Source organism: Pogona vitticeps, chromosome 1 (genome assembly GCF_051106095.1).
Source record: "Pogona vitticeps strain Pit_001003342236 chromosome 1, PviZW2.1, whole genome shotgun sequence".
Taxonomy (NCBI): Eukaryota; Metazoa; Chordata; class Lepidosauria; order Squamata; family Agamidae; genus Pogona; species Pogona vitticeps.
The window spans coordinates 142,613,266-142,637,754 of record NC_135783.1 but is presented as its reverse complement, the minus strand read 5'-3'; the positions used below and the strand labels follow the sequence as shown (position 1 = coordinate 142,637,754).

At 40.7% G+C, this 24,489-nt stretch overlaps 1 protein-coding gene and 1 long non-coding RNA gene across 5 annotated transcripts in view; one reads left to right on the top strand and one right to left on the bottom strand.

The window, feature by feature from the left end:
- The window catches only part of TDRD15 (tudor domain containing 15), a 93,592-nt gene extending 90,714 nt beyond the window's left edge, over positions 1-2,878 (bottom strand). For 3 of the 4 annotated variants that reach the window (XR_012087848.2, XR_012087844.2, XR_012087847.2), the window contains exon 1: positions 1,019-2,878. The gene's annotated coding sequence lies outside the window, so the exon portion shown is untranslated. The remainder of the gene's footprint in view (positions 1-1,018) is intronic. The other variant, XR_012087852.2, reaches the window with a different exon arrangement.
- LOC140708212 (uncharacterized) lies at positions 2,520-15,080 on the top strand. Its single transcript, XR_012088408.2, has 3 exons — positions 2,520-2,609; positions 7,684-7,770; positions 10,813-15,080. It is a non-coding gene; the product is annotated as an uncharacterized LOC140708212 (long non-coding RNA).
- Positions 15,081-24,489: the final 9,409 nt, after the last annotated feature.

The following is a 24,489-nucleotide window of genomic DNA, read 5'->3' as shown; positions in this document are numbered from 1 at the left end:
AGGGCATTCTACAGAACATTTTTACCCTGCCTTTCTCCTTAAAAAGGACCCAAGGCGGCTTACTTACATAATTAAAAAGACAATATTTGAAAACTAAAAAAAGGTAAGTATTTAAATATTTAGAAAGAATTAAACAAAAAAGTATGTTTAAAATGGTAATAAAATTAATCATGTTTAAAAGCCAAAAGGCACACAAATCCATTTATAAACCCCTCTCAGACAGCCAGTCAGTAAGGGGAGCAATCTGGCTGCTTATATTCTGGACCCACTGAAGTTTCCAGACACTTTCCATAGGCCTCCCCACATAGAAAGCATTACAGTAATCCAGCTCAGATATGAGTAAGACGTGTCACCATGGCCAGATCAGACCTCTCCTGGAATGGGTGCAGCTGGGCACACTAGTTTTAATTGTGCAAAGGCACCCGTCTACTGTCAAACCCTGGGCATCCAGGATCAGAGAAAAACACCTGGGCGTACCTGTGTTGTTAGAGGGAGTGCAACCCAATCCAACCCAGGGTTCATTCAACTCTCTCGGAGGGGGTGTGTGTGTTAAAATCTCACGCAAATAATAAAGAGAATTGTAGCCTGCCAAAATTTGTACCATTAATTTTACAGATTTTTAAAGTGCCAGGAGACTTTGGCTTCAACGGATCACTAGCCCTAATATGGAACGAAACTAAAAATATGGAACAGAGACGGATTCCACTTCTCTCTAACCAAAATACAGTACTGATTTCTAGGGAAAGGCAAGGACAAACGAAGGCTGTGAAAGAAAGTCAAAAGCATCAAAATAGAAGCAGCAAGAGCTCGTTTTAAACTAGGTAGCGTGAATAAGAAATAAGGTCTATTAAGTAGCGCGTAATAGAAAACAATACCCATGTTAGGGAAAACCTATTTTCCTATCCTGGGGTAAAAAAACCGGCGCTATAGTTCCGGATTACCATCACGGTTTGTTAGGCTGCAATCCTACACATACTTACCTGAGAGGAAGCATTCCAGTGAACGAAAAGGAGCTTACTTCTGAATCCAAAAAGGGCCGGCTTGCTCTATTAGGGTAATTTCCCTCTCCTTTTTCCTGAAGCAAGGCAACAGCTCCCTTCCACGCAAAACAACAAAAACCAGAATAAAAAAAAGTAATAATGAGGGGTGGGTGGGTTTGAGGGCATTAAATGCTTTGAATGCGGAGAGGAGAAGTTGGGGCGACGACGACGACGACGAAAGGGAGTGCTAAAGGTTTCAGTTGCTCCGCAGATAAAGAGAAGGGGCTACTTGGGGTGGGCGGCCGGGGGCGGGCATTTTTCCGGGCGGAAAAGAGGCTCTTTAGGGCGACCAAAAAAGGCGTCCCCCACAGAAGGGGAAATCGTGAGTTGTCCCTCCCTCTAACTCTCTCTCTCTCATATACACGCACAGGTGGGAATGCACGCTCGCAGGATATGAACACACTCCCACCCCTCACGTGTGGAAATGCACGCCCGCCGTTTCTTCCCGGACCCTCGCCAGGATGCTGAGCGTCCTACCCGGTGTCTTTGGCGTGGGTCGGAGCGGGCGCGAAGAGCCTTCTGAGGGCCCGACTCGATGGCGCCCCGAGCCACCCTTTTTCCACCCCGCGGCGTGAGGCGCTGCAGAGGCGCCACCCGCGCAAGGGCCGCGACAAGGGGCTCGCCTGCCCGACCGCCCGACCGCCCGTCCTTGGGGCCGGAATGGCAGCCTCCCAAAGGAAGGCCGCGTCCCTCCCACCCTTTCGTGCTCCCTGAGAAACGAAGCGGTCGGGTAGGCGAGAGAGTTCTGGGAGTTTCGGTCTTCTTCTTTTTTTTTAAAGTAATTTATCCAACTTTTTTACTTCGGAGGGATGCTGCTTCAGCAGCCATATTGAGTGTTTTGATCCCTTCCATTTCTTTGCATACTTATTTTTTTGAAAAGACACTTGTTATTTATGTATTTATTTATTTAAGTAATTTTTTTACCCCGCCTTTGTCCTTAAAAGGGCCCCACTTAACTAAAACGTTCAGCTTTGAAGGGAGGTAGCTGTGAAGTAACACGGAACAAGTTTGAAAGCAGTCTCTTCAGAATAGGCCTGCATTCATCATATACACATTTTCCCAGAGAGACAGTTCTTCTAAAATCAATTCCTTCCTATTAAAGATGCTCAGGAGGTTGCAGATAAATGCATTTATCCCTTGTGTGAAAGGATATCACGTCAGTATGCAAGAAGTGGTCACTTTTGCCTGAGACCACGTCAGTGGGTAAAGCTGTGTGCAAACAGATTTAAAGCGACCCTAATAGGATTTTCGAAATAAGTGAGATATTTAAGGAGTGAATATCCATTCCCCCAGTGAGTTTCCATGGCAGAGGGGGGATTAGAGGTCTAATTCTTTATTCTATCCGCTATGCCACACTGGGTATCCATAGATATGGATATATAATTTGATTTACATAGTAATCCACACATTAAAAACATGTACGTTTGGTGGGGACAGAGAAGAGGGCCTTCTCTCTTGCTGGGCCCAGACTGTGGAACTCCTTCCACTGTAAGCCAGGCTGGTCCCCATCTTTGCTGTCCTTCTGCAAGCAGGGAAAGACCTTTCTCCTCAGGCAGGCTTTTGAGTGAGGTATGGATTGTTGAACTTCACTGCTTTGAAGGTGTTTTGGTGTTGTTTTTGTTTTTTATTGATCCTTTTAGTATTGTATGCTCACTGTTACTAACTTAAATACTGTCTTTTAATTTTTGGAAACCACCTTGGGTCCTTTTTAAGGAGAAAGGCAGGTTAAAAATAGCATAAACCAGTGGTCCCCAACCTTTTATAGCACCACGGACTGGCTCACGTGAAGGGATGCATGTGCATGTATGGGCTCTGGTGCATGCACAAAGTAGCGGGGGTTGCTCGCATGGGGCGCACACATGCACACAGGAAGGGCAAGGGCACTTGGGGGGCACTTGTGCGCATATGCAAAGGGGCTGTGCGGGGGGAGAGTGCGTGCAGGGGTTTGGGAGATCTGTCTCACCGTGGACTGGGGGGTTGGGGACCTCTTGTATAAACCAGTGATGGTGAACCTATGACACGCGTGCCACAGCTGGCACACAGAGCCCTCTCCGCGGGCACGCAAGCCATAAGTCGCCAGATCACTCCTCCCCACACACACACACAGCCAAACCTGAGGTGGTGGCGGCAGACACAGTGCTGGCACTTCAACAGGCGGAGGGGCAGGATCCGGAGCAGCTGGTGCTGGTGGCAGATCCGGAGTGGGATCTCGAGGCACCTGCATGCCCAGGATTCCCCCTTCCGCCGCCACTTCTGGTTCCACCACCTCCACTTCTGGTTCTGCCGCCTGCTGGCTTTGTCCCCCCCCCTTAGTTTGGGCACTTGGGCCCAAAAAGATTCGCTGTCACTGGTATAAACAAATGAATGAATTTACATAGTAATATACAGTACACAATATGGCATCTCAGTCTTAAACACTTTCTTAAACATAAATGGACTGGTACAGAAGTAATTCAAGAGCAGGTTAATGGCTGTTTCCAGTAGTGGTATGATTTCAGCCAGACTGATGTTGTATGGAAGAGTCTCCTCTTGGAGGAGACCTGGGTTCAAATGCCAGAAACATACTAATGAAGGTCTATCATAACTGGTAAAGTGTTTTTTAGCTAATGTGGCCATACTCAATAGAGTCTGGGGCTGAACTACAAACTCCAGGTCTACATCTGGCCTAGTGTTTGAACATGTATATTCCACCCCCACCCCAGCATGTGATACTTGTACCACATAACCGGCTGAAGAAGTCTGAAGAATTCTTTGAAGCTTGCAAAGTTCTTTGGAATGTTGGTTGGTCCTAACAACAATATGTTAGGGTAAGCTGAAAGACCACAGTCATTATCTTTGTTTTTTTTCCTACCATGTTAGTCATGTGTCTACTACACTACATATTCAGCCTTTGTAGCTGATTTGTCTTTGGTTCATTCAATTGAGGATTATCCAGGAAGGCAACATATGAAAGACAGCCAAGATGCTTGTATTTGTAGGTTCTCTTCTACAGGCAAACCAAAAACGCTATTGTCATGTGTGGCATCTGAGCCACATAATGATGTGACCTAAATCCTGTTTAAGTCTTATTCAATAACAACAACTGTATTGTTTATAACCAAAAGCCTTTATGTACAATATGAGATAAAATTTCCAGCTTAAAAACTGGTGATTATAACAGCTCATTCAGATGCTTCTCAATAGTCAAATTGTAGCATCCTTTAAAACAAACATCCAGACTCTCTGATCATGTTGATGGCAATTACATAATATTATGGTCCTTAACAAAATATAAATGCAGCTTCTTGACTGCCAGTGCAAATTGTGCTACAGCATATGTAATAAACAACTATCAGTGAGCAATACTAATACTGCTTCCGCAATCTTATTCACCCTTCCCTGCCTTCTGTCCTCATATTCTGTCCTCATATTCTTCTAATGGAAAGGATACACTAGGTATCTATACACTAGGTATCTATCACATGGCTTTTCATGTGATGAGAACTCTGGAAAACTAGGATTCTTGCTTGTGTAGATTAGTTTACACACTGACCAAAGATACCAAGCAGACATACAGTTACAAAACATTCAGCTACTTGCCACAAATAATTAAATTACAAAATCATTATTCAGTCTACTGTTCTTCATATGTTGCTTTTTAAAAGCATTGTATTTTTTTCTTTTTTAGGCCAAAGTGAATTAATCATGGCATAAGCGATGAACATAAAAGATAATTGTTTTTTGCTCAGGTTGTAGTTTTAGAAGAAATAGCTATGTTAGTCTGTGCTAGCATATCAGGTCAAAACAAAACAAAAATGTAAAAAATAAAAAAGACAGACATACTGTGGCACATTAAAGAGAATTATGTAATATTATGGTCCTTAATAAAATATGAGTGCATCTTTTTGCCTACCAGTGAAAATATGTGCTGTCTTAATGGTGCCACAATGTTTTTTTCTCTCTGGCTTTCTTTGTGAACTCAAGCCACTAGATGGCAGGCAAGTACTGTATTTAGGAAAATGCTTAAGAGATTTTTAACATAACGTTTTGACTGACCATCACATGCCACCACATCAACGAATAAGGGAGTGACTACACTGTATTTGATTCTAGCCTGTGTTGTATTTGAAATTGCAGTCAATGCTCATACAAGGGCATTGAATGTTTTGGGAGTTCCTGCATAAATACAGGAAATAATAATAACAACCAGCAATAAGGTGATAGAGTAATCTAATGCTAACCTCTTATATGTAAGAAAATGTTAAAATATTTTTAAAAAAACATTGGAAAACAATTGAAGAAAGGAAAGGGGGGTTCACACTGGTCCTGAATATCACTTTCCAACTGCCCCCCCCTCTCACACACACACACACACACACACACACAGAGTACTTCCATACTAAGGAATGCAAGATAATGCCATTCAAACATATGCAGTAAGCATGCATAGCTGTAAAATATGTTTCTGCCCTTTAGCAATTCAGTAAATTTAAGCAAAGATACAGCTTGCAAATTGTATTAGAATAAAGGAAATTATTCCATAAAATACCAGAAACCTTAGATACTGGACAGCTGTTTTTTGACTGAGAGCTGGATCCCTGTGAATCCATTGCTGTTTTATTTAAAAAATTCCACATCTGACAGAAGACAAGTGGATTCAAAGCCATGTGTCTCTCTAATAGTTGCCAATGAAAACATTTTTGGATGCATATTGCTAACAATTCACATAAATCTTGATTCTGTATGCATCTTGCAATAGGTGAAATGTGCCATTTCTTCACCTTCACATATTAGCCAGAAGTACAGTACCAGGGACATGCGCCATCTACTTCCCACTGCAGCGTCAGTCATGGGTACTAAGAACAGATATCTAGTTTGGTCTTCCAAAGAAACAATGTTATTGAAAAGGGTTAAAGACATGCTGATTTCCCAATAGATCCCACCTTTCCTTGTACCAGTGTGAATATGGAAAATGTTTCCAGATATTAGGTAGGTGGGTTCCCAGTGTTCAAGAGGCTTGACTGTATACATTTCCATATGTCTGTCCACCTTCTGTTCTGACCTATTTAGTGAAAATATACTTTCAAACACAGACACAGTATTTGCATCATTATTTTATTTAATATCTGAGAGAATCTCTAAGAGAAGTTAAATGACTTATTCCTATGAATCAGAACTAAAAAAGTTCATTTTCAATGACAGCTGTTATAATTAGCTATGCCCCATCCAATGTTATATAACAGGACTGTTTATGAATGTTTATACATACAGTACAATTGAATTTGGTCACTGGAAATATAAAATCAAAAGTGTTGTAAATGTTGTAGTATATAGCAGACTGAACTATTAACCTGAAAGACCCAGATTCAAAGTTCAGCACAGCTATGAAGTCATTGGTTGACTTACATAAAGTACTTTTTCTCAGCTGTACTTATCTATAATAGCTAGAAAAATGTACTTGAGAGTTATTATTAAAATAATAAATACAAAGGGTGCAGGTTATTGTACATTATTTGCTTATTGTACATTGACTGCACTTTCCTCCAAGGTGCTCAAAGCCACAGATATGGTTTTCCCTCAGGCTGTGAAAGAGCAACATGCTCAAAAGTTATCCAGTACAGTGGGGTCTTGACTTGAGAACTTAATCCGTATTGGAAGGCGGTTCTCAAGTCAAAAAGTTCTCAGGTCAAATCTGCATTTCCCATAGGAATGCATTGAAAACCATTTGATCCGTATCTGCTCTTTTCCGTCCATAGAAACTAATGGGTGAAGCTGCTATTCTGCCTTCGACCACTAGAGGGGGATATTTTGTTTCTTTTTTTCTTAGGTCAAGAAAGGTTCAGGGAAGGCAGGGAAAATACAGTCCAGGCAGTACCAGGCAGTCCGAAGACTGTCTCCCAATCCACTCTCTAAATGCTGGGAGGAGTGAGGAAGCAGACAGGCACCCTTTTCACTGGCCAACAGTTAACTGAAAGTTCAAATTTTGCACTTTCCCTGCCTCCCACATGGGTTTTTTTCAGTTCTTAACTCAAATCTAAGTATGTAAGTCAAGTCAATATTTTCCTATGAGAGTGGTTCTTAAGTCAAAATGTTCTTAACTCAAGCCGTTCTTAAGTCAAGACCCCACTGTAACTCTCATTTATGGATGGAGATTTAAGAATATGAGAAAAGACCTGCTGGGTAAGATCGAAGACCTATTTACTCCAGAGCACCATTATTTCCTGCAGTGGCCAGTCAGATGTCAATGACAGGCATACAAGTAGGACCCGAGTGCAAAAGGACCCTCCTGTTCAAGTATCACAGCTGGTCAATGAAGATCAGACACATCAAAGGATACTCAGAGGCAGATGGCTTCCATTTTTTAAGGTCAAATATAGACATCATGACTATCAGGCATATCATCTGTGAATCTGGGTAATCCTCCTTTACGTTCATTCAAAGTGATGGCTATCACTTATCTTTTGTAGTATGAAATTCCAAATTTTAAGTATTGGAAATGTAAGGAGTTATTCCTATCCTTCTCCCCCCCCCCCAAGTCCTTAATCTTTATTACTCAGCTTCATTAGAGCACATAAAGATCTTTGATTTTTCTGTGCTTGTGATGTCTCCTTCCCTTTACCTGTTATTAATGAAGCGAATGGATTAAAGCTGAAGTGATGTTTAGTTGCAGACATACACAGATGGAAAAGGAGAGTCTGAAGTTGCGTAATGCATGTAACTGGAACTTGGAATCTTAGAAATATGAAGCAAGGTAAGCCTGAAATTGCAAAACAAAACAAAACAAAACAAAACAAAAACCCTGGAACATATGAACATCACCGTACTTTATGTGAGTGAACTAAGCTACTGTAGATTGCAATAAAGCATTATCAATCAGGTGATTATGAGGTGTTTTTCTGGGGATGATCTCCAGTACCACCTTTCAGACAAATCAGTTTTTTTTCTGTCAGCTTTCATACCCATACATGATGTTCAGAAAATTGAAACATGCACAACAATCATAGAACTGCAGAGCTGGAAGGGACCCCAAGGAACACTGAGTCCAGTGTCAAAGAGGCACAGTAGGGAATTGAACTCCCAACCTCTGGTTCCACAGACATATACCTAAACTACTGAGCTATCCAGCAGTTCATAAAGATAATGTAAAGGACAGATTTGCATTAATAAGCACAGGCAGGCAAACTAGAAGAACTATGGATTGAAAGCAGAAGTATTATCAAAAAATCAAAATTCCTATAGCCAAAAGATGGATGATAAAATAAAATTAAAATTGTTAATAACAGATGAGAAACAAAGCAAAAAGTAGGCGAAATAGGATCAGAATGTTGTGACTTTTTAATGACTTGGATGACAAAGACACCTATTAATCATTGCAAAGAAATAGAAGAGGACAACAAAAAGCTGAAACCAGATCTTATTCATATGATCCAAGAAAATCAAAAGAAAGTTTAAACCAGGATTAAAGGTGTCGAAAAATGAATTCAGGAATACATTTCTAAAAACAAGATGAAAACACTGCTGAAGAAATATACAGAAGAGGTGCGAGAATGACAGAGTTTGTCAAAGAAGAATTTTTCAGTTAAGAACCTGCCATTTTAGAAAGCTGCTGTGACAGCGTATTACTGGCAAAATCAGCAATGACTTGAAATGCCTACTGAGGAAGATTGAAGGGAAAACTGCTAAATCAGTGTTACAGTTGAAGGAGAAAAAGATAAAAATAATGCCTCCCTGAGAATTCAATAACTTTAATAAAATTATGTGGACCACCAAAAAGAAAAATGTGTTTCAATCAAATCAAGCCTGATTCTTACTACAAGCTAAAGTGACTAAACTGTACTTCGGACATATCATGAGAAGACAAAACTCACTGTAATACTAGGAAAATAGAAGATTGTCGGAAAAGATCAAGTAAAAGTTGGACTGACTTAATACAGGAAGCCACCATCTTTATTGTGTAAGATCAGTGTACAAGTGTAAATTGCAAGATGTTTTGGAGGTCAATAATTCATAGGGTCGCCCTAAGTTAGAAGTGATTGGATAGCAAATAACAACAGCATGTAATTTGAATTTGCTTGACAAGGTGGAAGTTAAGCTGATTTAGGATGTACGGCACATGCTAGATTTTGGCAGATTGGATCTCAGTTTTATTAGACATTGGCCAAAATCCTGTTGTTACATTACACCTGTAATTGTTCAATGATGATGTCACTGGCAAGTGGATTTTCAATAATTTAAGACTTCCTCTTTTTGTTCTATGGCTCATCCAGCTTGCAAGTAATCTGTTTCGTTGCTTGAAGCCTCCAGAGTCGCAGTACAGAAGTTTAATTATCAAACATTTCTGCCACCAGAAATGTATATGTCAATGCAAACCAGCCCAGAGTTTTTCCCCCAGTCTGATTTTCCCCCTCCCCTCTGCTACAAGGGCTTCTAGTTTCCACACACATCCCAGGAAATGCATGCACATCAGATGTGATCACATTTGTGATGCACACAGTTTCAGATCCTTCTATGAAGAGGTCTTCTGCTGTTCTATTTCACGCCTTTCCCCCTGGCTACAGCAGTGGGAGAAGCATGGCAGCAGACCTCTTCAGACGGGAAACTGGCTGTCATTTGACTTCTCCCCAGACTTTTTCCATTCAAGCTGATAATTGTAAAAACAACCATGTAATATATTTTAAAAAATGATGTCTTGGTCTGTTGGTTCTCCTCTTCCCGTTCCAAGGGGCCAAATTCTGAATAGAGAGAGACACAAGACTGAGCTATAAATGTCTTCAGAGACCACTAAGGAGACTTTAGATCTTTGTTAACAATGCTAATACTGTTCTCTCTCTCTCTCTCTTTCTTTTTTAAGACTCTGTACTCATGCTAGAGCTCCTAGGAGATGAAGGGGGGGAAAGTGAGGAGGAAATTGCTAATCAGCCCTTGTTTGCACCTTGAACCTGCCTTCATAAGATGCAAACAAGGGTAATAGCCAGTGTTTTCCTTTCTCTGCTGATCCCTGTCTAATTGGCTACAGCCAATTCACCTGTGCAAACCCAACTTCTTGGGTGTGAATTCACAGTGGATCAATTCATATTTTTCCTGCTGTATAGGTACATTCTGAAATAAGTGAGAATCGAGCAAGAGAGAGACTATTCCTAAATCAATTTAATGCTTTAACTGCATGCTTCCTTCCTAGTTCTAGCTTTGGGACATACTAGAATGAAACAAGTTCATCAAATGCAGAAATGCAATATTATTGTATAAATAGGTACAATAATAGATATAGTGCCTTAGAATAAATCTGCATTGCCTGATAACTGGAATTTTTTCAAGAATGTTTTGAGGCAGAACAAGGCTTTTTTTTATCCTTGTAATTCCTAGGGGGAAACCAGAAATAATATACTGTATAGCAACAGCCTAAAATGGAGATGTTTTTCCTTCACTTATTTCGTTTTTTAAAGTCAAGCAATGTAGGGCAGTGTTAATCATTGTTTGCCTTGTTAAACATTTTACATTTACCTTCTATTTACAAACAGAATAGATGACCTAGAACTGCCTCTTTTCTGACATTTTCCATTGGTCAAACAAATTAAGCATGAAATCACAGAGTAAATAAAAGCAGTGATCATATGATGTCTGTTTCATTTTCCTTCTTTCTTTGCAACCAGCCAACTGTTGCAGAAAAAAAAAGAATAACACTGTTATTCTAATGCAAGTATCCATTCCTTGTTCATTCTGAGAACTTGTGTGTAATGATTTGTATGGTGGGGCATACCTATAACTCATCAATGTTATTTCCCCTTTCCCACAGATCTCTGCAGGAAGTTCTGCTTTGCTCTTCAGCTTTCACTCTGATGAGGACAATGAAGGTGTAGATTCAGCCATGTTGACAATCATAATAAAGTGGTTTCAAGGGGAGTCTGCCAGGTTTCTTTCTCTTTTTATGTTGCTTCTTTCTTAGATTCTCCTTATTTTAAAAAGTTATGACTTTCCAAGTTTCATGCTTTGAAAGCTGCAATTTGTCTACATACTAACCTGACCATTATCACCTTTGAACTCAGTAGGATTTTTTTCTAAGAGCATACTTGCAGCATCCTGTTAAAAAGCAGAAAATTTATCTTTGGACTCCCATCTCCTGGAATTCCCCAGCCAGCAAGGCCATTTAGATGCAACATTTTGGATGCTCTAGTTCAGAAAAGTTCCAAGCTACAAAAATAATATTTTATAAATGAATCCAATCTAATTGCCACCCAGAGTAGACCTTTGGTCTAGATCGGTGCGGTATAAATCTACAGTAATAAAATAAAAATAAATAATTAAGTCCCATTGACTTAAAAATGTTCAGGTAAAATATGGGATTACTGTTTAGTTACCATAGTCATCTCCTTTTGATATTGGACAACTAGATTTTTATACTGTCTTAGAAGTGGACAGCTTTTTAGGCTTCTTGTTGGTTTACATAGTGGTTTTCTTGATTTTAATGCTGCCTATTACTTTTTGTACCACTCTTGCTCAATAATTGAGCTAATAAATGATCCGTGTGTTTGTTAGAGTGGTCATGGAATCTTTTGTCCAGGACTGTGTGTGTTAGAGTCAACCCAACCTTTAATATTGGAATAGATTCTACAGTCATTAAAGTTACCGTATTTTTCCGTGTATAAGACACTACTTTTTCCTAGAATCATTACACTAAAAATTGAGGTGCATCTTATACATAGAAGTAAGCTGAAGAGAGAACAAAACTGCCTATCTATACCTTGCCTCTGTAAACAGGCTTCCTTCAATAAGGAGGCTTAGCTTCCTACAGTCAGGAGACTTAGCTTCCTCCAATCACGAGACTTGTGGAAATGATGTCAGCTAATGCTGAACAAATCAATTGGAACATACCTCATTGGAGGTGGAGCCTGTAGGCTCAGATTCAACAGGGACTTGTAATGTCTGAGCGTTCCGAGCCCAGAGGCTGAATACTCAAAACTAAGTTAAGATTTTTTAATTTTGGGGTTAGAAAAGGGGACGTCTCATAAATGGAAAAATATGGTACCTTTCCTCTTTTTTTCCATTTATCCATGGTGGGCTTTATGTTGCTATGCAACTTAAATCTGAAAATAAGTACTATAGTTACCGTATATGGCAAAATATGTGCCAGTATATTGCAGAGCTATTGTGGCTACAGTTTATTAGCTTCATCATCCAGATAAATTATAGGACTGGATCTTTTGAAACAGTCACACATCTATCAGAAGGTAAAAACACCCATGTACACTTTGTAGTTAAACACATTAAAACACTTGCTAACACCTGGATCATACATTGCTGAAGCCTGGGTTTGCCTGATGTATTGATATATATGCTTTGTATTGTGTTAGCCCAAATTTCTCTTGGGGTCGTTAGAAGCTTACATTAATAACCAAATTAATAGAAATCATAAGCCATATTGTGAAGTGCTTCTCTACAAAGCATCACTTAACATTGGTGACATATGTTTCACCATGAAGTGGCTTGCAGAGCAACCACTGCATGTTTGCTCAGAAGTAGGTCCCATTTTGTTCAGCAAGCCTTACTCCCAAGAAGAACATATAGTATGCCTGAGGAATAATCCCATTTATTTACAACATATTTCAGGCATATAAGCACAGCTCAATTCTTGTCACATCAACTCAGAAACATTCCCTATACAACTCCTGCCAGGCATGCAGAAGACAACTTAGTTCTGTGAATGTGCTCTTAGGGGTATGGTGCCATCAAAAGATTTCAGGCATCCAAAGTCCAGCTCCCTTCTGATAATGTCTATCCAGGAGACGAGAGGACACACAGAAACAGGTGTTTAGTATAGAAGCTTCCTCTGAATGTGAGTGATCTCCTTGCTTTTCCCTCCTTCAGCCAGTTCTCAGTTGTGGTGTAACTTAGACAAGTTGTAGGGGGAAACCACAATATGCAATGAAATCTGAGTGCAAAAATAGATTTGTAAGCCTAATGAAAGACATATACACCTAAATAAATGGGACCTACCCATGTTTCTCCTGCCAACCTAGCAGTTTGAAAGCATGTAAAAAATGAGAGTAGATAAATAGGTACCACCTTGGTGGGAAGGTAACAGTGTTCTGTGTCTAGTCACACTGGCCACGTGACCACGGAAACTGTCTTCGGACAAATGCTGGCTCTATGGTTTGGAAATGGGGATGAGCACTGCGCCCTAGAGTCGTACACGACTGGACTAAATGCAAAGGGGAACCTTTACCTTTTACCCATGTTTACTTGGAAGTGAGTGTATTTAGGATTGAAGCCTAGCAGTGTTTAATTTCAACTGGGCCATACTTTCTCTTACTAAAATATTAATCTTCCACCTGCCTCCCTGAAAACAAATTCTAGCTTCCACATTTCATTAGTTGCTGGCAGATGACAGATTTCTATCCTGCAGGAGATCAGCAGTAGGGTCAAACAGGGCATGTTGTTTTGTTCTTAATATGACCTTGTCAGGCTGTCTTTTGGATGAACAGGTCAGTATTCTTTGGAGCAGAGCATTACCTGCTGGGCAAAGGCTCGAAATACTTATTCTGAAAATGTCCTGTACTGGTGGTGTTATTTTTTTTAAACTAAGGAACGATGCAAGATAATGCCATTTAAACATATGCAGTAAGCGTGCATAGCTGTAAAATATGTTTCTGCCCTTTAGCAAATCAGTAAATTTAGGCAAAGATACAGCTTGCAAATTGTATTAGAATAAAGGAAATTCTTCCATAAAATAACAGAAACCTTAGTTAGTGGACAGCTGTTTTTTGACTAAGAGCTGGATCCCTTTAAATCCATTGCTGTTTTATTTAGAAAATTCCACATCTGACAGAAGACAAATGGATTCAAAGCCATGTGTCTCTCTAATAGTTGCCAATGAAAACATTTTTGGATGCATATTGCTAACAATTCACATAAATACCGATTCTGCATGCATCTTGCAATAGGTGAAATGTGCCATTTCTTTGCCTTCACATATTAGCCAGAAGTACAGTACCAGGGATTTGTGCCATCTACTTCCCACTGCAGCATCAGTCATGGGTAATAAGAACAGATATCTAGTTTGGTCTTCCAAAGAACCAATGTTATGGAAAAGGGTTAAAGACATGCTGATTTCCCAATAGATCCCACCTTTCCTTGTATCAGTGTGAATATGGAAAATGTTTCCAAATATATGGTTGGTAGGTAGGTCGGTGAGTCCTTCGCTCCACAATGTTCAAGAGGCTTGACTATATGCTCTTCCATATGTCTATCCCCCTTCTGACCTATTTAGTGAAAAAACACTTTCAAACTGTACATACAATTCCTACTTCAATTCCTGCTTTATCATAGATGACATTTATTTATAGATACCAACTTTAATAGACTTGCACTATCAACCTGTTGAGTTTAAAAGGTTTCAAACAAGACAAAACAGATTCAGTCCCGAGCATGCTCAGATAGTATTGGGACAGTGTCTTATCTAAAACCCTGGAGACCCTCAGTCAGTGTAGATTGAGGTGGGCAACATGCATCTCCCCTGCTGATTTTTGAGGCCTTCGCCATACCCATTTGTAACATATGCAAGAGTCTGATATTGATGATACTGCTCCTGCTGTTTCTGAAAAGCAACAACAGAGTGTGAAAGTATTTATTTTATTTTATTTTATTTATATCCCGCCTATCTAGTCAATAGACCACTCTAGGTACTTCGTTGTATGAAGATATTCTACTCTTCTGTAGGAGGAGTCGTTCTGTGATATGGAAAGTTGCACTGCCACTCTCTAACATCACAGAAAACCATCTCAGTTGCTCCACAGTTTCAGTATTGACTGCAGGAAATTGTCATCACCTCCAAACTGTGGCAATAGCAACGAGGCACCATTGTCTTCAGGCTTCTCCAGTGCCACCCTCCACTTCTGTATAGTCACCCACTGTTGGTGTAGATCAGTGGTTCCCAACCGTGGGTACAGGGTAGATTAAAATGTGGTTTGTTTGTTTTTTTAAAAAGCAAATTTATTTAAATTACACTTTAAATAAAAAACAAGTCCCCCCCCATCGTAAAAAAAAATCAATTTTTAAAATTTTAAATAGTGATTTAAATCAGATCTACCCTGCTTGGGTAACCCAGGTATTCTTGGACTGCAGTTCCCAGAAACCTGGGCCAGCACACCTGGTGATGAAGGGTTCTGGAAATTGCAATCCAAAAACACCTGGGTTACCCAAGGTTGGGAACCACTGGTGTAGCTAAATAAATTAAGGAGGAAATTCCATATAAAAGAATCTCATCATCTCATATAAATCTCATATAAAATAAGTGAAATCAAGAACCCGTTTTTAAAGACTATGTTAAACATCTGGTACACGTATAGAAAGAATTTATGTCCGTTTAACTCTCCATTTGGATTAGTGACTGAAATAGATAATTCTCCTGCCAATATGAAAGTTTATGCAGAATTTATTTAAAGAAAAAAGTGATTAGATTAAAAGACTGGTTGTATAAAATGAGATCGAAAGATCAAATGAAACAAACCCTTCAAAATAAGAATATATCATGGTTGATGTATTTAGAAAGATGGGCTAATGAATGGGTAAAGAAATATAGGAAAGGTAGAGAATATACGAAGTATGAACAATTTCTATTATCATAAGCTATTCAGATGACTGATTCAGTAAAGGGTGCAGTAAATAAAATTTATAGATTCCTGCTTGATCTAGAAGAAGAAGAGAGTGAGAAAGAAGGATTGAAGTTAGCGTGGGAACAAGACTTAGGAAAAAGAATAAATGATGAAGAATGGAGGATGATGTGGAAAATGAGGATTTTAAGATTTATGTCAATGAGAATAAGAATTTTTTTTCAAATTGGGTTCAAGATGGTATTTAACACCATCAAAATTGAATAAAATAAATGCTAGTTATCTGAATGTCTGTTAGAAATGTGAGAAGGAAATTGGTACATACTTTCATATGTGGTGGCAATGCGAAATAGTACAAAGATTCTGGAAACTAATCTTTAAAGAACTAAATGACATATGTGAAAATTATATAGAATTTAATCCTGAGATAGCTCTGTTATCAATATTTGAGAATGTGGAATATGATAAGATGACAAAAGAATTCATTACCAATTTATTAACAGCAACTAAATTAATAATAGCTAGGAATTGGAACTCAATCCCCTACTGGGATATGCCACAGTTTCACTAAGCTGCCACCAACCATTCCCTATAAGAAGTCACACAGACCAGGGATGGATTTTTAACAAATAAAAGAACAAGGTTTATTAAATAACACACAGGGAAAAATAAAAGGATCAAGTGAATAAGATACAGTAACGTGGCTTAGTCTCAATCATACATACACACAGTTTGGTTCACACAGAACACTTAACTTGAAGCCCAGACCCTGAACCTATCAGTTCTGGCTTCCCATACAGACACCTGAACCTATCAGGTTGGTACTGACTGACACACAGTAGTACCCTGTCTGACACACAGACTCCCACTCAAGCTTCTTGTCTCAGCTCTTCTCCAGCTTCTTCCTCACACGCTCCACATATATATACAGTACAGCCCCTCCTCCTGATGTCCCGCCTTCCACTCCCCATAGGATGGAACTTTCCCTCCAAACCCATGACAGACAGGTAACATCAGTGCTGTATGTAACACCTCCCCTCTTTATAAGTTGTTTTGTAGGGGGAAAGCTAAGGTGCTTTTCACCAAAAAACAACCTGGACCCAAAACAAACAAAAACAGTCATATAATAACATACAATACCATACTTACTTATACTTACACTCTATTAGGCATTTAAACATTTACCATTAACAATACATCAAGTTACCTTTATTCGTACAAACCAACATGTTTAATAAACAGACACATTTGACTTTTTGTCATCAAAATATATACATAGTCCATGTTTCTTTCGCCGTCTTCATTCTTCAGGTCTTCTTGACAAGGCGTCAGCAACACAGTTCACTGACCCTCTGACCACCTTCACTTCAAAGTCATAGTCTTGCAGGTTTAAAGCCCACCTCATAAGTTTGCTATTGTGGGTTTTCATTGTCTTTAACCATTGCAGTGGTGAATGGTCAGTGCACAGAACAAAATGTCTTCCCCAGATGTAAGGCTTGGCCTTCTGGATCGCGTAGACTATGGCCAGGCACTCCTTCTCCACGGTTGCCAAATGTCTCTCACCTTTCTGGAGTTTCCTACTCAGGTAGGACACTGGATGCTGGTCACCATTCTCATCCTCCTGGCAAAGAACTGCTCCTACCCCGCTGTTAGACGCATCGGTGTAGATGATGAACTCCCGGTCGAAGTCTGGAGCACGCAGCACTGGATAGTTGATGAGGGCCTCCTTCAACCTCCGGAACGCCTCCTCACAGTCGCTGGTCCACGGGATGCGGTCATCAGTCTTCTTCCTCGTCAGATCGGTCAGCGGAGTCGCAATCTCGCTAAACCTCGGGATGAACTTTCTGTAGTAGCCCACCAACCCAAGAAATGATTTGACTTTTCTCTTGGTGTTGGGTCTAGGCCAATCACGAACTGCTTCTATCTTGGCCTCTAGGGGTTTTATTACTCCTCCCCCTACCATGTGACCCAAATATTTTGTTTCTGGGATACCCAGCTGACACTTGCTCTCTTTGCAGGGCCTAGGCCACAGCACTTCCTCCCCTGGGTTAAAGTGCCTCTCCCTGCCTTCCTGGTCATCCCAAGCTTTCTTTCTGACCTTTTGAGCTTGCAGGGTCTCTGCTGCTAGCCCTAGGTTTCTCTTTAGGTCATTCCTCAAGGTGTCTATGTATGTCACAACGTCTTGTGGGTCATCCTGGGTGATCTGCTCCCAATTTTGTTTGATCAGATCAAGGGGCCCTTTCACCCTTCTCCCAAATAAAAGTTCAAACGGACTGAACCCGGTACTGGCTTGGGGCACTGATCGATAAGCAAACAAAAGGGATTGCAGCTTCTGGTCCCAATTGTTTGGATTCTCTGCCAAGTAAGCCCTAATCATGCGCATCAGAGTCCCATTGAACTTCTCAGTTAACCCATTACTTTCAGGGTGATAGGCAGTGGTTTCCTTGTGCTTAATTCCACAGATTTGCCATAACCGTTTCATGAGCTTCGATGTGAACGATGCTCCCAAATCTGTGATTATTTCTGAGGCAAATCCCATTCTGGACATATACCCCACCAAGGCATCTGCCACTGTGTTAGTTTCAATGTTAGTCAAGGGAATGGCTTCAGGGTACCTCGTGGCATGGTCCACAATGGTGAGAATGAACCTGTTCCCCCTCTTTGTGGCCTTGGGCAAAGGTCCCACAATATCCACCCCTATGCATTTGAACAGTGTGTCAATCACAGGCAAAGGGCACAACTTCGCTTTGGTCCTGTCACGGTTATTCCCCTGCCTTTGACACACATCACATTGTTTACAGAACTCCCTGATCTGCTTCCCTATGTCAGGCCAGTAAAAATTCTGTGTGATTCTCTGCTGTGTTTTGTTCACCCCTAAGTGCGCAGCAAACATGTCAGAGTGCCCCCTTTGTAAGATCATGGGGCGATGCTTTTCAGGTACCACTAGCTGACTTCGGATCCCATCTCCCCCTTTTGAGATATTCCTCAGGGTCTCTCTATACAAAATCCCCTTTTTCTCTAGAAATCTCACTGGGGTTTCAGGTGTTAGCTGGGCGTCAGTCACCTGTTCAAAACACTTTTGGAGAGTGGCGTCTGCCTTTTGCTCTTGGCCAAATCGGCTGTCTGTGGTTAAGGTTTCCACCACAGCTTCTGAACTCCCCTCTGCTTCCGTCTCTGGCTCATCAGTACCCCCCTGAACTGTCCCCGTGGTGGCTTGTGAGCGTGTAATCACTAGCACCCGTTTCACATGTTCAGCCAGGTCATTTCCCACGAGCACGGCTGCTGGCAGAGTCGATGAAATCGCTAGCCACCAAACTCCCCTCCAGCCTTGAAAGTTCACAGGTACCTCCGCTACTGGCAGTGAGATCACCTGCCCCTCTATCCCTGCCACCTTTATGCTCTCATTTGGGATTACATATTCCCTAGGAATAATATCTGGATGGCACAGGGTCACCTGGGAACAAGTGTCCCTCAACCCCCGATACTGATGGTCAAGTATTCCTACGTCCACCCCTGCTGTCTCAAACAACGGTGAATCTGTTCTCACGAGCAAGCAGCGCTTGACCTCCACAAGAGGACCATTTTCCTCAGCCTGATCAGCAGATGTAACTGTTCCAGATTGAGTAGCCATGGCAACAGGCTCCCTCAGTGACAAGGAGCTTTGCTCTTTCTGGACACAGAACACAGCTTTTGGCTTGGTTCCACTCGGATCCTGAGGCACAATTCCTTTTAGCTGCTTTAATTTCTCACACTCTGAGATTAGATGGCCCTTTCCCTGACAGAAATAACATTTTCTGCTATATTTTGAGTCTTTCTCATCTTGTTTTGGTTTTCCCTCCAAAATCTGAGGTCTTGGTTTCATGTCTGAGGGCTTCCCTTCACCATGGGCCCCTCCCCCTTGCTGGCTTTTCCCTGGTCCCTGAGAGTACTTGCTGTAGGTTTCTTTAGGTTTCCCCATCGATTTCCCCTCACCCAAGGGCTTTCTTATTTGGGAAATAAAATCTGCGATCTCGGCTGCCTCTGCCACAGATTTCGGTTTCCTTTCCCTCACCTGGAATTTCAGTTCCCCATGCAGGACTGAATAGAACTGTTCCAGCGCTATCAAGTCTTTGAGCTGCTGAAAGGTCTCTGTCCCCTCCTGAGATAGCCATTTCTCTAGCAGCCTCACCAATTGGGCCCCCACTTGGGTAAAAGTCTGCTCTGGTTTCTTGGTGATTGACCTGAATCTTTGCCTCAGCTGTTCCGCATTTATCCCATGTCTGGCAAACACCAGTTTTTTAAACTCTGCAAAATCTTTCATCAGTTCCTCTGGCATCTCTGCATAGACTTCTGCAAGGCTGCCACTGATTAAAGATCGCATGATGGTCATCTTCTCAGTTTCCCTTACTGAGAAGTCCACAAACGCTCTTTCCACTAGGGAAAAGAACACTTCAGGACAATCTCCCTTGTGGTACACAGGGAATTTCTTCAGGTCGGCTTTAGACAATTGGCCTCCCTCAGAATCCCTATTGTTATTATTGTTCTGGTTCATCAGTTCCAATTTTCTTAACTCAAACGCCATTCTTTCTTTTTCCAGAGCAATTTTCTCTCTCTCCCTCTCCATTTCCATTCTTTGTCTCTCTAATCTTTCTTCTTTTTCCATTCTCTCTCTCTCTAATCTTTCCTCCATTTCCCTCACCCTCAGTTCATGCTGTTGGGCTATGAGCAATTTTCTGAGTTCTGGGTTCTGTTCTCCCGTGCTGTCACCTTGCACTGAGCCAAATTCATCCTCAGAACCTTGGTCTACCTGGGGGTCTTTCACTTCACCCATTTTTGCCATTTGGCTTCGAGTCAAGGGCATAATCCCCCCCCCAGAACAGGCTGCTTTCAAAAGTCAAGCCTCAAAATAAAGCGACCACTTTTTTTTTCTCTCTTTTGCCTCAGAACCAGCTTTCTATAGATTACTGCTGTTCTTCAGCACTAACTTGCAACAGTTGCGAGCCAGAGTCTACCCCCCTCTGCTAGGCCTCTCAGCAGGCAGGCTAGATCACTGCTACTACACAGTTTTGCCTCAGCTTTTTTCCCGCCAAAACAGGCTGCCTCAGAGCTCCCTAATCTAGTCCCCAATCTGAGGTTACACGTTCTTCTACTAGCGCACCTCCCCGTGAGGTACACCTAGAAGATTACCTACGTGCTCTCAGATTGTCCCTGACTAGACCCCCCTTGCTCTGGGCACACTTGCCAAGGCTTTGCTGTACCACTGGACAACTGGACCAGTCGTATCCCACACGCTGGACACCAATCAATGTGACAAACCCAGACCTACTGGGATATGCCACAGTTTCACTAAGCTGCCACCAACCATTCCCTATAAGAAGTCACACAGACCAGGGATGGATTTTTAACAAATAAAAGAACAAGGTTTATTAAATAACACACAGGGAAAAATAAAAGGATCAAGTGAATAAGATACAGTAACGTGGCTTAGTCTCAATCATACATACACACAGTTTGGTTCACACAGAACACTTAACTTGAAGCCCAGACCCTGAACCTATCAGTTCTGGCTTCCCATACAGACACCTGAACCTATCAGGTTGGTACTGACTGACACACAGTAGTACCCTGTCTGACACACAGACTCCCACTCAAGCTTCTTGTCTCAGCTCTTCTCCAGCTTCTTCCTCACACGCTCCACATATATATACAGTACAGCCCCTCCTCCTGATGTCCCGCCTTCCACTCCCCATAGGATGGAACTTTCCCTCCAAACCCATGACAGACAGGTAACATCAGTGCTGTATGTAACAATTACCAATTTATTAACAGCAACTAAATTAATAATAGCTAGGAATTGGAACTCAAGTCCGAATTTCGAGTTGAAGAATGGTATGATGAAATATGGAACATTGCTATAAATGATAAGTTAACTTGTACCTTAAAGGTTAAGAAAGGAGAGATGAAAAAGAATAATTTTTATGATATATGGGGCTGATGTTTGGAAGATGTGCTAATAAGAGGAAAAGGGAAAACTCAAAATCAAGAATCGATGCAGTTCTGGAGAAGGGGAGAATAAAGGAAGAAGAAGAATAAAGATAGAGGAAGAAGAGGATTACTGCAAGAGGTCCCGACTACGGTGGTGGGGAACACAGTCGATTTGTATTTTGGGTTATGTATTCTATGTTTATGTTGTAGTTAAAATAAAAAGAATTTTAAAAAGAATGAATTTCATATATTTGTGATCTTGTCGCCTGTCTTCTACCTCCTTTTTCATTACCGTGTCCAAAGAAGCAGATGCTGCATCAAATTCTTCTAATAAAACTGGTTTATTGGTCAACATGTCCTCATCATCTTTTAAATCTTGTTTGTCTTCGTCCAAATTCAACAATAAATCATAAGTCTTGATGTTATTGAAACTGGGTAACTCTCCATGATATGACAACAGGGAATAACTACGGTATTAATATCTTGGGACCACCCGGGTTTAGCGCCCAATATCTCTGGCGTATCATCTGCCCACTTCAATTTTGTGGATTGCACGTCGAACCTTCTTGGTGTTCCCCCTTTATCAAGCCATGAACTGTTCTCCATCAGGGTCTGAAGGGGCTGGGCCCATGGGATCTGTCCGGACTTACTATATATTTCTGCCTTTCTCTTCTCTATTCTTCCCTCTTTACCCACACTCTATACTCTTTCCTTTGCTTTCTCTCCTCAGTCTCCCCCCAGTAAGGAGGCTTTCTATACATATGTCGTCTCCATTCCTTTTTAGTGTACTCACAGGGTACTCTGAATTCCACCCAATCTCCTGTCCAAGGGTCTTCTTGAACCAACTCCACAAGCTCTTCTTTTTTGTCCTCTTTGTCCTCTCTTCCCCAACATGCTTCTTCCTCTCCCCCTCCTTCTTCCCCTCTTTTATCCTCCTCTTTTTAGCCCAATTAGCACCCCCTTCAGTCTCTTTCTTTATTTCTAGTTTCCTTAATTCCCTTTCCATAACTCCTGTCTCTTCTTCTTCTGCCTTTGTTTGAGAGTCGGACGGCACACTTTTCTGATCATGGCTGAGGTGACTCCTTGCCTCACACTATTCTATTATTTTGTTATTTTTAACTAGAACAACAGTAATCTGTATATATGGAAAATTCTGAAAAAAAAATCTTGTTCTAAAATTTCAGGGAAAAGGAATCACTCTTTTCTGCTTGGTCATGGGTTGCCTATGCTTTTCAGGAGACAACTGTAGGATTGTAGCCAGAACCTTAAGTGCCCATTTTAAATATGTCTTAGTAGCCTACTGTAAGAAGCATCTTGACTCCCTTTAAAACAATAGTTCCTCTTTCATTAGAGAAACACAGTTCCCTACATGCTTTTATAAATAATTCCTGCATCTCTCATGCATGCCTTTTTAGATTTTAATATCCTTAGCGTTGGTTCTTTTTTCTGGATTAAGATCCTTCTTGTATTCTACTAATACTGTATCTGAAGGATCTCCAATGAAAATATTTTATACTGTAATTGGTTTGAACTATGTTTTTAATTGATTTTCATGATGTTTTACCTGCCTTGGTTTTATCTTTTTAAACTATTGGTTTAGCGCTTATACTATTATATTTGTGTTATAATTGCTAACCACCGTGAACATCATTTGGTGGAAAAGTAGGATACAAATCAAAGAAAAAGAAAAAAAACCAAGCAAACAAATTATCTTTAACTAATGTTTTTACTTATCCTCCATTGAATACAACACAGAAGAAAATATGCTCCAAACTGAGTTAGCTTTGTTTGCTTGTTCCCATGGTCTAAGGTTAAACTCCAAGAGCAATTAACTGCCTGGGAGCTGAACTAACGACCTACGGAAATGGTTATAACAAACACGTTTACTTGTTATATCGGCGTGGGTGAAGTGAATCAATAATTTTCCAGGGAAAAATATAGGTAGGGTGCAACTTCAAAATTTGCTTCACAAGACAAGTCAAGAGAATCTAGGTTAAGGGGTGATATGAGTTCTTATATGGCATCTTTATCCGAAGAGAACTGTGATAGGAACCATAGAGAAGGATGAGGGCGAATTCTGTTTCAGGTTTTTTAAAAAATTAGGAATTCTCCAACATTCAAAATTTCTTCATATTTGGAATCAAAAGCATTTGAGGCTTAAAAAAAAGGAATATGGGAGAATCTAAAATTGACAAATTAATCAATCCAGCACTCTGGCTTTGAGCGTGTAACGCTTAAAAGTGTGGGTTTGAGAGAGAATGAGAGAGAGAGAGCAGACATGTATGATATAGACCGCTCCTTCTTGGAAGTAATATTATCTCCTGAATTAGGCCAGTGCTACTGATATTAAAATATGATTTTAATTTACTTTGAAAGAGTTTACTAAGATTCTCTTATCAAATATTGAATATGAACACAGTTTGAATGCAGGACATGAAACAAGCAATTTCCCTATCCTTAAAAGCCATGCCTGTTTTAAAATATAAAGGAAAAAAGAATCAGAGATAGAAGCAAAATATACTTGCAAATAACAGTTAATGCTGTGCTAAGAAAAAGGAAGCTGTCCACTATGGAGTGAGGTCCTTCTGCACTGCATCACTGGAGATGCCAAGGCTTGAGCTTTCTGCTCTGTCTCTGAAGCACAGCCCTTTCTCCACAATATCTTATATTTGTAGTCTGGACATTATCAGCTGAGATATTAAAAGTCCATATCTAAAAACCCAAAGGCTTGCATCCTTCTGTGAAGAGCACAGATGACTGAATAAATGGGTATGTAAAGTAGTCTTCATGCAGTGCTGCATTTGCAGGCTGGAATCTGAACTATTAAAAAAGGTTTTGACAAGTGACTTCAGAAAGGGGATGCTGTCAGTGATAGTAGCAAAAAGAGGAATCCTCGAAGA